We start from the raw sequence: 13207 nt of genomic DNA on the forward strand, positions 1-13207 counted from the left end.
ACAGCTGGGCATATAAAAGGTCCCATTGCCTTCAGTAGCTTAGGGCCTCATCAAACCTAAATCCGACCCAGGGTATAGATTTTGGTGGTGGTGGTGGTGTTTTAAATGTCTCAATATTAATTGCATTTAACTTTTGGCTAAAGTTCATCCATTCCTGCGTACCTGCCTTTTGTGACTCTCATAAATGCCTCCTACACCCTTGTGCAAATTAATTGAAACAAAGCATGTTTTCTATCTTACTCACAATCCTGTGCTCAAAACAAACACAAAAAGTCAGTTGATCATGATGGCATCAGAAGCCTGCAGCCAATAGAAGGAATGAAGCGCTCGCCACAATATATTGAGGTTCTACGAAAGAGAGTTATTCTAGAGCTGGAAAAGTGGTATCCTGACAGTACAGTGGTACCTCGGGTTACATACGCTTCAGGTTACAGACTCTGCTAACCCAGAAATAGTGCTTCAGGTTAAGAACTTTGCTTCAGGATGAGAACAGAAATCGTGCTCCGGCGGTGCGGCAGCAGCAGGAGGCCCCATTAGCTAAAGTGGTGCTTCAGGTTAAGAACAGTTTCAGGTTAAGAACGGACCTCCGGAACGAATTAAGTACTTAACCTGAGGTACCACTGTACTTGGAAATTGTAGCAGGACCTAGCCCCCTGTCACATATCGAAAGTGGTGAAGAAATTCATGACAGAGCAGCAAATATAGGTACTTGAATGGCCAGGGAATTCCCCGGACGTAAATCCCATTGAGAATTTGTGGGCTATATGCAAAAGTCGCTTCCCTGCTGTAGACTGTATGACTATGGAGAAGCTCCTTCTGATTCAAGTGTGGTACAAGGATCTGAAAAACAGTGACTGTTCGAAACTAGTAGACTCCATGCCAAACTATGTTCAAATGCTGCTTAAAAATAGCGGAGGTCATATCTGTTACTAATGTACGTATATGTGAGTTTTGTACATGTATATGTGAGTTTTGTACAATAAACTACATTGCTTGTTTCAATAATAATTAATAATAATAATTTATTATTTATACCCTGCCCATCTGGCTGGGTTTCCCCAGCCACTCTGGGCGGCTTCCAACAAAACACTAAAATACAATAATCAATTAATTTGCACAAGAGTGTACACTGCGTTCTATCCATAGGAGCCAACTCCTAGGGGTCGAGGAGTCTTTGGCTCCCCCCATAAGATATTTGAGGGTCAGCCATGGGCGTAGGCAGGGGGGCAGCGCCCTCCTGAGCAAATCAAGTAAATAAATATACTTAACAAACAGACCAATTATATCACAGATAACTCGGTTCTGCCCCCCCCCAACATAAAGCCTACCCCCCCAAAAAATAAATCCTGGCTATGCCCATGGGGGCCAAACCTCCAGAGTTGATGGGCATTGCCATTCAAATGGTGAGTATCCGTGGGCGTAGCCAAGAGGAGGCGGGGGGCAGTTGTGCCCCCCAAAATCAATCAAAATCTATACATATCAATACAAACAAGAAAAACAACATTCAAAATTTTTGTTTTAGACCGCCTTTTTGTGATGTAGGTGTGATGTATCTGGAGGGTGGTCTTAGGTTACACCCCTTCTGTGATGTATGTATGATGTTTCGGGGGGTGGTCTAGATCTACAGGGTGACAATTTCAAAAGTCTTTATAAGGCCTTGCGTGCTATTGTTCTGGGTTCCTCCTTTCCTGTGGGTGAAGGGAGCACCCTGTTGCAACAGATCAATAAAGATCAAGCTTACTAGCTGCTTTGCTTCTCAATATTCTCTGGTTGGCCTCTGTTATTTTCTCCTACCAATAGGGTACCCCAATTGGATACCCCATAAAGGAAAAGAGCAATTTTTGTTTACAGTGGTGCCCCGCAAGACGAATGCCTCGCAAAACGAAAAACTCGCTAGACGAAAGAGTTTTCCGTTTTTGAGTTGCTTCGCAAGACGATTTTCCCTATGGGCTTGCTTCGCAAGACGAAAAATGAAAACGTATTGCAAGTTTGTTTCCTTTTTCTTATCACCATTAATACAGTTGCGACTTGACTTCGAGGAGCAACTCATAGAACGCGGTGTGGTAGCCTTTTTTGAGGTTTTTGAAGACTTTGGTGATTTTTGAAGCTTTTCCAAAACTTCTTTTAAACTTTTAAAACTTTTTTTGGGGGGGTTTGGATTTTGGGTTGGGGTGTTTGGAATTCAAGGACTTGGTGTTGGGGAGGGGTTTGCAAGAATCTGGAAGCTTGTGTTTTTTTTCTGCATTTTTATGATTTTCTGTGACCATTGGGCCACTCTGCTGTTTTTTAAAAAAAATTCTGGATGTGAATTTCTGTGTGGTGGGTGGCTGGGGGAACAGTTGTGGTGGGGTTTGCAAGAATCTGGAAGCTTGTGTGTTTTTTTCCTGCATTTTTATGATTTTCTGTGACCATTGGGCCACTCTGCTGTTTTTTTAAAAAAATTCTGGATTTGAATTTCTGTGTGGTGGGTGGCTGGGGGAACAGTTGAGGAGGGGGTTCTTCAGCAAGAAGCAAAGAGTGGAAGAGGAACCTTCTTCGAGTTGTCCCCCAGAGTCTTAGAAAATGTACTGTACACTTTGTTGATTTTAAAATGTTTTTCTGTCATTTTTGAAATGCTCTTCACAGTATGTGTGACTTTAAAGAGCACTTAATAAACTCTTGTTGTACCAAATTTGGCTTTGTCTGGACTTTTTTTGACCATAGGAACACATTAATTGAATTTCAGTGCATTCCTATGGGATTTCGTGCTTCGCAAGACGAAAAATTCGCTAGACGAAAAAACTCGCGGAACGAATTAATTTCGTCTTGCGAGGCACCATTGTACAACAGTACCTTGTAGTGAATGGAACACAGCTCCCTTTACTGACTTGAATCAACTTGAGTTCCAGCTCAGCACCTTGAAGACGTCCACTAGGTTCATTCCTGCCATTGGCTTGTGGCATTTTGTCATCTGCGTATATGTGGGTTTATGGGAAGCAGAGGTGGGTTGGTGCTTAGAACATCTTGTCTTGGGCACCAGATGATGTTCTAGTCTTCTCCAGCCTCCTCCAAAAGAATATGCCAGGCATGGACTGGATTGTCATAGCTGAATGCTGGCAAGATGTCCCTATACTTCCTTCCTTCCTTTTTTAAAAAAGGGAATTGTTATGTGCTGGCTGAGCAGTTAAAGATCTAGCAGAGGTATTTTGTCCTTAAGATCCACCTTCAGTGGGTCAAGCTAACCCCATCATTAACTCTGAAGAAACAAAAAAGTTTTCCATTGCTAACAGAAGGCCAGTTCAGACCAGTTTAGCCAGCTGGAGGTGACAAATATACCCATCCCTGTGGTCAAAGGGAAGGGCAATATTAATTTTGTGCAAAAAAAAAGTCTCCAGTGTTTCCTCTTATAACTCTATCAATTAATAAGAAAAAAAACTACATTAGAAGATTATCATAGGGGAGAGAAAATATTAATAAAAATAAAAAGCAGAGTTTTTGTTGTGCTTATTTTATATTTCAGGTAGCTGAACTATATATAATGAATTAAAAAATATACTTAAAAAAAACTTTCCCCCAAACACCTGAGATTTTCCTCTTGGGGATGGTAAAAATGGAAGTCCTAAAAAAACAGAAGAGTTTCAGGGAAGTTTTTAATGTGTGACATTTTTATGTATTTTTAATCTTTGTTGGAAGCTGCCCAGAGTGGCTGGGGTACAAATAATGAATTGTTGTTGTTGTTGTTGTTGTTGTTGTTGTTGTTGTTGTTACTACTACTACTACTACTACTACTACTACTGCTACTGCTATATTTGGTATGAAGTTTTAAGTGGGACAGGGGGAGGGGAGGGGAAGGGAGGGGAGAGGGGTTAAATATGCTCTCTGTTCCTGATTTTGAAAATGACACACACACACACACACAGAGAGAGAGAGAGAGAGAGAGAGAGAGAGAGAGAGATACGTGTAGCTGACTAATGTTTCTGAGTGTCCTTTCTTTCATTCTACAAATCATCTTATCAAAGGTCTGCACTCTGCAGCCCTCCTGGGTGTCTATGCTTCAATTAAAGCCCTGGGGAAGACATCATAAGCCTTGGTAACTCTCCTCGAGGGGCATCTCTTCAGAGTGGGAAATGTGGGTAGCCAGGGAGGCTGCAGAACTTTCAATAAGTGTTTGCATGAAAGCAAAACACAGAAACCTCCCTTGGCCACCTCACAACAGTTAGGTTAGCTGTTAAAAAAACCTGCACCCACCCATCAAAATTCTCAGATGCCCTGAGAGTCAGGCAGAAAAACTGAAGCCCCTTGAAACTGGAAGACAGATTTTGGTAGGTCACTAGCTTTTGTGTTGCTCTGTACAGAAGCAAGAAGCAAGAAGCAGACCCGTATGCAGGTGTAGCCAATGTGATACATTCCAGGTGTTGCTGGACTACATCTCCCATCATCCTGGACCACTGGTCATGATATGATTTGTAGTCCAAAATCTGGAAGGTACCAATCCAGCTACTATTGTGGCTAATAGTAAGCAGTGGATACACCTGTTGTCTGTGAATTTGCTGCATCCAGTAATTATCTGTGGTAGTCATCTTTAACAGACAGTGAACACAGCTTGCCAACAGTCTAGACTGATCAACTGGAATTCCTCCATGTCCTGCATAGGGGAATTGACTTTGCAAGTGCTAAAGTCTGAGACTATTGCAAAGCAGTCTGCAGTTTCTCAGATAAAGCATTTCAGAGACTTCCTTTGGGACCACCATGTAGTTTATTTGGATTTTATTTATTTGGTGCGTACACACAAGGCTATGAGATTTTCTGGAAGATAATTCATTCATCTGGTCTCGGTGAAATGTTATAGGAGTGGACAAATCAACCAAGTTTGGGTTTCTCTCCCTTTGTCATTTCCCCAATCTTAAATTCAGTTGTCCCCATTCCCACAATAGTTTGCTTTTGTTTTTGTTTTGTTTCTTGAGTGAACAAAACTACATATGAATTTTTGTCTTCATGTGCATTTTGTTTACAAGCAATTTCCCCTAATAAAATGCATTTTTGGTGTTAGTTCCATGAAAATAAGGGTGCTTTTAAAAACACCTCCCCCTAATTTACGTTCTTTTGGTATGCTTTTTGGGGGGAGGGGAGAAGAAGAAGAAGAAGAAGAAGAGTTTGGATTTGATATCCCACTTTATCACTACCCTAAGGAGTCTCAAAGCGGCTAACATTCTCCTTTCCCTTCCTCCCCCACAACAAACACTCTATGAGGTGAGTGGGGCTGAGAGACTTCAGAGAAGCGTGACTGGCCCAAGGTCACCCAGCAGCTGCATGTGGAGGAGCGGGGAAGCGAACCCGGTTCCCCAGATTAGGAGACTACCGCTCTTAACCACTACACCACACTGGCTCTCAATGACAGCATTGAGAAATTTTGTAGAAGTATGCGTTTTGAAGGATAGCTAGGCTGGGGTTTTTCCATGAGTGAGAGGTGAGTTTGCATTAAAATACGGTTTTCTTTCCCATCCCTAATCATACAAGAGGGAAGCTTAAGTGAAGGGGGGGGGGAGTACGCCAGTGTGCGCACGCACATGATGGAGCATCAGGAAAGCAGCACGACCCACAGGTCCTTCTCTGACTGCTTTGGAGACTGATCACAACGAATCCATATCCTCGGGATAATCTGTACCGCTTTCCCAGAAAACCCTGTTGCACATCTCCGGTTCCACGCAGCACTCAAATTTGATGGTATAGTCACCGCTTTTCTGTTCTGTGCCACAGACGTCGATACCAGGCCTGGTGCAACCTTGGACACGCAACAGCTCTTGTTCTTCTGCAAAAAGGTAATAAAACGCGAGGCTAGTGGTGAGCTACCCTTGCATGAACAGTGGTACCTCAGGTTACATACGCTTCGGGTTACAGACTCCGCTAACCCAGGAATATTACCTCAGGTTAAGAATTTTGCTTCAGGATGAGAACAGAAATTGTGCTCCGGCGGTGTGGCAGCAGCAGAAGGCCCCATTAGCTAAAGTGGTGCTTCAGGTGAAGAACAGTTTCAGGTTAAGAAGGGACCTCCAGAACGAATTAAGTACGTAACCAGAGGTACCACTGTATATGGATGGCTTATCCGGATGGTGGTACTAAAATACGGAGTTTAGATTTGGGAATGATGCTTCTGGTCTCCATTCTGGAGATGGAATGGTCTCCTGTGAACTCTCCTTCCTTGGAGGTTTTTAAACAGAGGTTGGGTGGCCATCTGTCATGGATGCTTCAGCCGAGACTTCTGCATTGAACTCTACAATCCTATGATTCTACTAAGGGGGACTGGCTATTGGGGGGTTATGGGGGGGATGGAGCATGGGTGAGAGTTGTTAGGGCTCAGGGAGGGGGGGCACATTACTCGGGACACTTTCAAACCTGCTCCAGACCACTACAGTGGTACCTCGGGTTAAGTACTTAATTCATTCCACAGGTCCCTTCTTAACCTGAAACTGTTCTTAACCTGAAGCACCACCTTAGCTAATGGGGCCTCCCACTGCTGCCGTGCCGCCGGAGCACAATTTCTGTTCTCAACCTGAAGCACTTTTTCTGGGTTAGCGGAGTCTGTAACCTGAAGCGTATGTAACCTGAAGCATATGTAACCCGAGGTACCACTGTATAAGGAAATTCTGCCCTTGGTATGTTCATTTACCACCTCTTCATTTTGATTCTCTGGCCCCATATCTGCACAAACTTATTATCCCAAAATACAGACGTGCTTTTACACTTGCAAGACTGGATGTTTTGCCATCTGAGGTACTTGAGGGTTGATTCCAAAAGATCCCGCCTGAGAAACGTCTTTTCCCCTGTGGAGACGGTAGCACCGAAACAGCGGCACACGTCCTCCTGTCCTGTACTCTCTACAAAGACCTGAGGAGCAAGATCATCACCCCACTCGTACTAACCATCCCAGGGCGCTCAACCACTGCCACAATGTCCTTTCTTCTATCAGATCAAAATGAGCAGATAACAGCAAAGGTTACTAGGTTCATAGCAGGGGCAATCAAAATAAGGGCCACTAACTGACTGCTGATTCAGGACTTTAAATTGTTCTTTTATATCAAATTTCCTTTTCTGCACATACTGTAATGTTTTACTGTTGCTATGGCCATTGGCTAATATTAATAAATCTTTATCTTATCTATCTAACCTGCTCCACAGCTGGCTCTACCATTTGGCAAAGCGAGACAGTTGCCTCGTGACGGGGCAGCAAACAAACAAAATGCCCATTCAGAAGAAAGAATGTGTGGTCACGGGACCACGACTTACCGTGGAAAAAATGGAGCGTTATACAATTCTGTCCTCTGTCTAGGTCGGCCGAACATGCCTTTCCTCCAGTTACGCACCCAGATCCAGGGTAGTTCATGAGACAGCTGTAGCATCTGGTGCGCTCTGTCACAGGAAGCAGTGCAGGTGAGATACCCTGTCGTTTGGGTTTAATGTGGGGACGCGGGGGACGCTGTGGTCTAAACCACTGAGCCTCTTGGGCTTGCCGATTGGAAGGTTGGCGGTTCGAATCCCCATGACGGGGTGCGCTCCCGTTGCTCTTTCCCAGCTCCTGCCAACCTAGCAGTTTGAAAGCACGCCAGTGCGAGTAGATAAATAGGTACCGCTCTGGCGGGAAGGTAAACAGTGTTTCCTTGAGTGCTCTGGCACTCGTCACGGTGTCCCGTTGCAGCAGAAGTGGTTTAGTCCTGCTGGCCACATGACCCGGAAAGCTGTCAGTGGACAAATGCCTGAAAGTGAGATGAGTGCCACAACCCCATAGTCGCCTTTAACTGGACTTAACCGCCCAGGGGTCCTTTACCTAACATGGAGCCATTTCACACATTCAGGACTGGGCAAATCTGTCAATGTTGGTTTCTCTCCAGCTCTCATTTTTCCAACCTTAAGTTCTATTTTCCGCATTTCCACATCTGTTGGCAATTCCACCCCCCATCCCCATAAAAAGACATTATCGTTTTGGTGCTAATTTATCCTAATGCTGTATGTGTATACATTTTTTGGTAAGCCGCTTCCCCATGTATAATGCACTTTTTTGCATGTTTATTTTCACAATGGAACGTGTTCCTTCTTCTTCTGGGTGAAATACAAGCAGTCCTGACAGCGAAGTTTGGCTCTAGGTGGAAAAGCTGAGTCGGAGATCTGGCAGAATCTTTAGGGTGCAGTGTCCCCCCCCCAAAAAAAAACCATGGGGGAGCAGCATCTGTTGCTGTGCTAATTCTGTGAGCCTCCACCTGTGCTCAACCTGCATAATTGTAAATAAATGCAAATTTTGCAAAATGCCAGTCTCCAATGTAACCTTATTCTGAGGGAACCAAACTCTGAGTAAGGACTAGATCCCCTGGAACCAAGTCACACTTGGAGAAGGGAACTGTGCATGCAACAATATCCTACAGCTAGATCTGTCGAGAAGCTAGTTGCTGTTGAGAAGATGTGATGGCAAAATCGGAGTTGTCTACGTCTAGTGTGCGTTGAGAAATTTGGTTTGGTTTGCACTTAAATATTAAGTGAAAAACAACATATAAAATGCATTATAACCAGGAAACTTGATTTGTAAAAATGCCTATATTGGCCAAAATTGCCTTGCCAATAAAGGTCCGTATAGTTAAAGCTATGGTTTTCCCAATAGTGATGTATGGAAGTGAGAGCTGGACCATAAAGAAGGCTGATCGCCGAAGAATTGATGCTTTTGAATTCTGGTGCTGGAGGAGTCTCTTGAGAGTCCCATGGACTGCAAGAAGATCAGACCTCTCCATTCTGAAGAAAATCAGCCCTGAGTGCTCACTGGAAGGACAGATCCTGAAGCTGAGGCTCCAATACTTTGGCCACCTCATGAGAAGAGAAGACTCCCTGGAAAAGACCCTGATGTTGGGAAAGATGGAGGGCACAAGGAGAAGGGGATGACAGAGGACGAGATGGTTGGACAGTGTTCTCGAAGCTACCAGCATGAGTTTGACCAAACTGCGGGAGGCAGTGGAAGACAGGAGTGCCTGGCGTGCTCTGGTTCATGGGGTCACGAAGAGTTGGACACGACTAAACGACTAAACAACAACAATATTTAAAGAAATGCACACTAAAATGTTGAAGGGATAGCTCAGTTTGTAGAGCATATGATTCCTAATTCCAGGGTTCTGGGTTTGAGGCCCAAGTTGGGCAAAAAAATCCTGCATTGCAGAGGGTTGGGCCCGATGACCCCCGTGGTGCCTTCTGACACGACCATTCTATTCTATGAATTTCCATGAGGAAAATCACAAACCGACATAGAAATGTTTTTGGACGTGGAAATGTTTAGGCGCCCAGAGTGGCTGGGGAAACCCTGCCAGATGAGTAGGGTATAAATAATAAAATTATTAATATTATTTTTATAGGTAAAGGTAAAGGGACTCCTGACTGTTAGGTCCAGTCGCAGATGACTCTGGGGTTGCGGCGCTCATCTCGCTTTACCAGCCAAGGGAGTCGTCATTTGTCCGCTTCCACAGACAGTTTTTCCGGGTCATGTGGCCAGCATGACTAAGCCACTTCTGGCGAACCAGAGCAACTCACGGAAATGCCATTTACCTTCCCGCTGGAGCGGTACCTATTTATCTACTTGCACTTTGACGTGCTTTTGAACTGCTAGGTTGGCAGGAGCAGGGACCGAGCAACCGAGCTCACCCCGTCATGGATATTGGAACCGCCAACCTTCTGATCAGCAAGCCCTAGACTCTGTGGTTTAAGCCACAGCGCCACCCGTGTCCCTTTTATTATTATTATAGTTCCAAACAAAAAGAGACTGTGAAGAGCTCTCACAGGACCTCTCCAAACTGAGCGAATGGGCACTAAAATGGCAAATGCAATTCAATGAAAACGGTTACACCGGAATGAGACTTACCTGCCAGGCTCAGATCTAGGCAAAGTAGCAGACAGGTGGCAAAAAGAAGAGCCAGGACCATGCTGGAATCTCTTGCTTCTTCCCAGTTGGTGGAAATTTTCATGAAGGTGGAAAGAGATGCCTGATAAAGTCTCCCTGCTAGAAGGTGGGCTTTTAGAGAAACACACTCTGTGGGCAGCTGGTGGATTAAGCCAGCAGATAAAGGTATGAGTTCTACTTAGCAGCAAGAGAATCAGAAGGCAAAAGCGATAGGATCAAATACAGTGGTACCTCGGGTTACAGACACTCCAGGTTACAGACTCCGTTAACCCAGAAATAGTACCTCGGGTTAAGAACTTTGCTTCAGGGTGAGAACAGAAATTGTGTGGCAGTGGCACGGCGGTGGCAGTGGGAGACCCCATTAGCTAAAGTGGTGCTTCAGGTTAAGAACAGTTTCAGGTTAAGAACGGACCTCCAGAATGAATTAAGTACTTAACCCGAGGTACCACTGTAATCCATTTTGTTCTGTGAAGAGAAGGCACTGGGCATTAATAATAACTTTGCTGTAGGTTAATGGAAATGGTTTATTGAATATTTACGGATAAATTATAAACAGAATAAAACATTGGCAGGATTATTGTAACAACCTGCGGTTTTAGAAGAGTATGTCTTTGAAAAGATGAATAAATGAGTAAATTCAGTAAATTTGGATATGCAGAAGATATTCAAAACAAATTTAAGGAACTGCAGAAAGAGGGGGATGGAAGTCAAGTTTTGAAATGTCAAAATGAATGTAAAATTAGTGAAATGTATAAAACTATTGGAATGTATAAACTTGAAAAGTATAAATAAAAGAAGCTCTTTCTATTTCTGGGGTGGGTGGGTTTGAAAATACAAACTTAAAGAAATAATGGATAAATTTGAGGAATCCTGCATGCCTAAACAGAACGAAACTTTTGAAAGAAACAAGTATTTCCTTTTTTCCATGCATCAGAAAAGCAGGTCAAACTATGGCTTGGTATTTCTCAGGATTAAGAAGGCTGAGCAGGAATTGTGGTTTTGGCAACTTGAAAGAGTCTCTGATAAGATACAGAATTATGTGTTATTGGAGATAGATGTCCTCAGAGAGCGAGCACTAGCCAGGTGAGGGAGATCTTGACCCTGCATGAAAGTCCAGAAACTATTGGAAAGATGCTGTGATCTTGGGTTATTAATTAATAGCTGGAGGCGATTAGCAGCCTCGCTGAGGTGGGTGTAACGAGACCGGCTTAATCTGAACACACTGTGCAGCACTAGATCAAGGAAGCATCTAGTGATTTGCAAGAATGTGGCATGGTTGTAGTTCTTGAACGTTCCTAATGTTCTTTTTAAAAGTTTCTGAATCTGCCCAGCTGGGTTCACATTATACAAACTGGGTTCTGTAAGGAGGGCCTTCTTCCTCAAGCCAGGACTCCTCCCAGGGTTACATTTTCTGTTCCTCTACCTTCACCCAACCCTGACTGAGTCTCCTATCATCAACGTCATTACACCAACAAAGAGAAAAGGTAGCAAAATGTGCCATGGACAGTTTTCTGTCCTTTGCAACCAGCTTTCTGGTGAGTCTCAACAACAGTGAAAGTGGGAATCCACATCCCAGGAGACTTTTTCATATTGCTTTGGGGGGGCAGGGAGCACAAAACTTTCAGTCTGGCTGTGTACATACCACAGATTGTCTTTAATTAACTTTGACTTGTGGTTTGCACCTGTGTGTCTTGAGTGACAATGGAGTGCACCTCCAGGGGTGATGTCAAATGGCTGCGTTAGCAGCACCAAAGTAGTAGTAGTAGTAGTAGTAGTAGTAGTAGTAGTAGTAGTAGTAGTAATTTATTATTTATACCTCACCCATCTGGCTGGGTTTCCCCAGCCACTCTGGGCGGCTCCCAACAGAATATTAAAAATAGAATCAAACATTAAAAACTTCCCTATACAGAGCTGCCTTCAGATATTGAATAAAGTGGTTTACAATAATTTTTATAAAAATGCATCTTAAAGAATAACAAAACAATTTAAGAAAGCAGAGTTCTAGAGGTGAGTCATCACAACTAGGAACATAGGATGCTAACATGTTCAGACTCTGGGTCCTTCTAGCTCAGTATTCTACACCAGGGGCGCCGACTTATAAAAAATATTGGGGGGGCCCATACCAGGGTCCTGCCGCTGGTTCGCTCGGGTAGCCGGGAGAACGCAGTTTGAGGTGGCGGTGTTGGGGAGAGACCCTCGCTCAGGGCGCCACTAGACTTGGCGGCCGGCGGCCTATCTGGGGGGTTTTGGAGCGTATTTCGGCGGAGCGATTGGGGAGGAGGGGGCTTGTTGCCGGATTCTTCAGCTGGGCCGGAGATCCGCTGCTGGGGGGTCCCTGGGCCGAGTTGTGAGCACGGCCTGCTGAAGGGAGATCCAGCCGATTGCGCGACGGGGACGGCCGGGGCTCTCCGGCTAGGGCGCGCGGCTGGCTGGCTGGCGAGGGAGCAGGTGGGGAGGAGGCGGGGGTCCTCACCCTCTTAGGAAACGCACCCGCGTGCCCGATTGCCACGAAGTCCGAAGGGTGCGTGTGTGGAATTAAAAAGCAAAAACGAGATACGGGCAGGGCAGGCAAAGAGTTTTCTGCAAGAGGATGGAGGGCAGGTTGAAGAGAAAATCACTCAGGATGAGACAGTCAAATCAGCCATGATAAAATGGGCTCAGGATATTGGGTATAACATCATGTTTGAGGACTGGGAAAGGTTATGGACCACCGGAATGAAATTCACGGCATGTAATGCCTTGAAGGAAAATATTATGAAAATGATTTATAGGTGGTACATGACCCCAGTCAAGCTTGCAAAAATATATCACCTGTCTGATAATAAATGTTGGAAATGTAAGGAGGCTGAAGGGACATTCTTTCACCTCTGGTGGACTTGTCCAAAAGTGAAGGCCTTCTGGGAAATGATCTATAATGAGTTAAAAAAGGTATTTAAGTATACCTTTCCCAAGAAACCAGAGGCCTTCCTCTTGGGCATTGTTGGCCAGAAAGTGTTAAAGAAGGATAGAACTTTCTTTATGTATGCAACTACAGCAGCAAGAATACTTATCGCAAAATATTGGAAGACACAAGATTTGCCCACACTGGAAGAGTGGCAGACGCAATTGATGGACTACATGGAACTGGCTGAAATGACTGGCAGAATCCGAGATTTGGGAGAAGAAACAACGGAAGAGGACTGGAAAAAATTTAAGGACTATTTACAAAAACAATATAAGTTGTATGAATGTTAAAAATTTACACGATTCGGAAACTATAGCTTCAGCAATTAGATTTGGGAAACAGGAAATTATATTTTA

At 44.3% G+C, this 13207-nt stretch overlaps 1 long non-coding RNA gene across 1 annotated transcript; it reads right to left on the reverse strand.

Moving 5' to 3' along the window:
* Positions 1–5379: 5379 nt before the first annotated feature.
* On the reverse strand, positions 5380–9968 carry LOC310702106. The gene is made up of 3 exons (XR_014523241.1): positions 9869–9968; positions 7264–7386; positions 5380–5788 (listed from the first exon to the last, which is right to left on the reverse strand). It is a non-coding gene; the product is annotated as an uncharacterized lncRNA (long non-coding RNA).
* Between the last annotated feature and the right edge of the window lie 3239 nt (positions 9969–13207).

This window comes from Podarcis liolepis (assembly GCF_965112155.1).
Source record: "Podarcis liolepis genome assembly, chromosome: 2".
Lineage (NCBI taxonomy): Eukaryota > Metazoa > Chordata > Lepidosauria > Squamata > Lacertidae > Podarcis > Podarcis liolepis.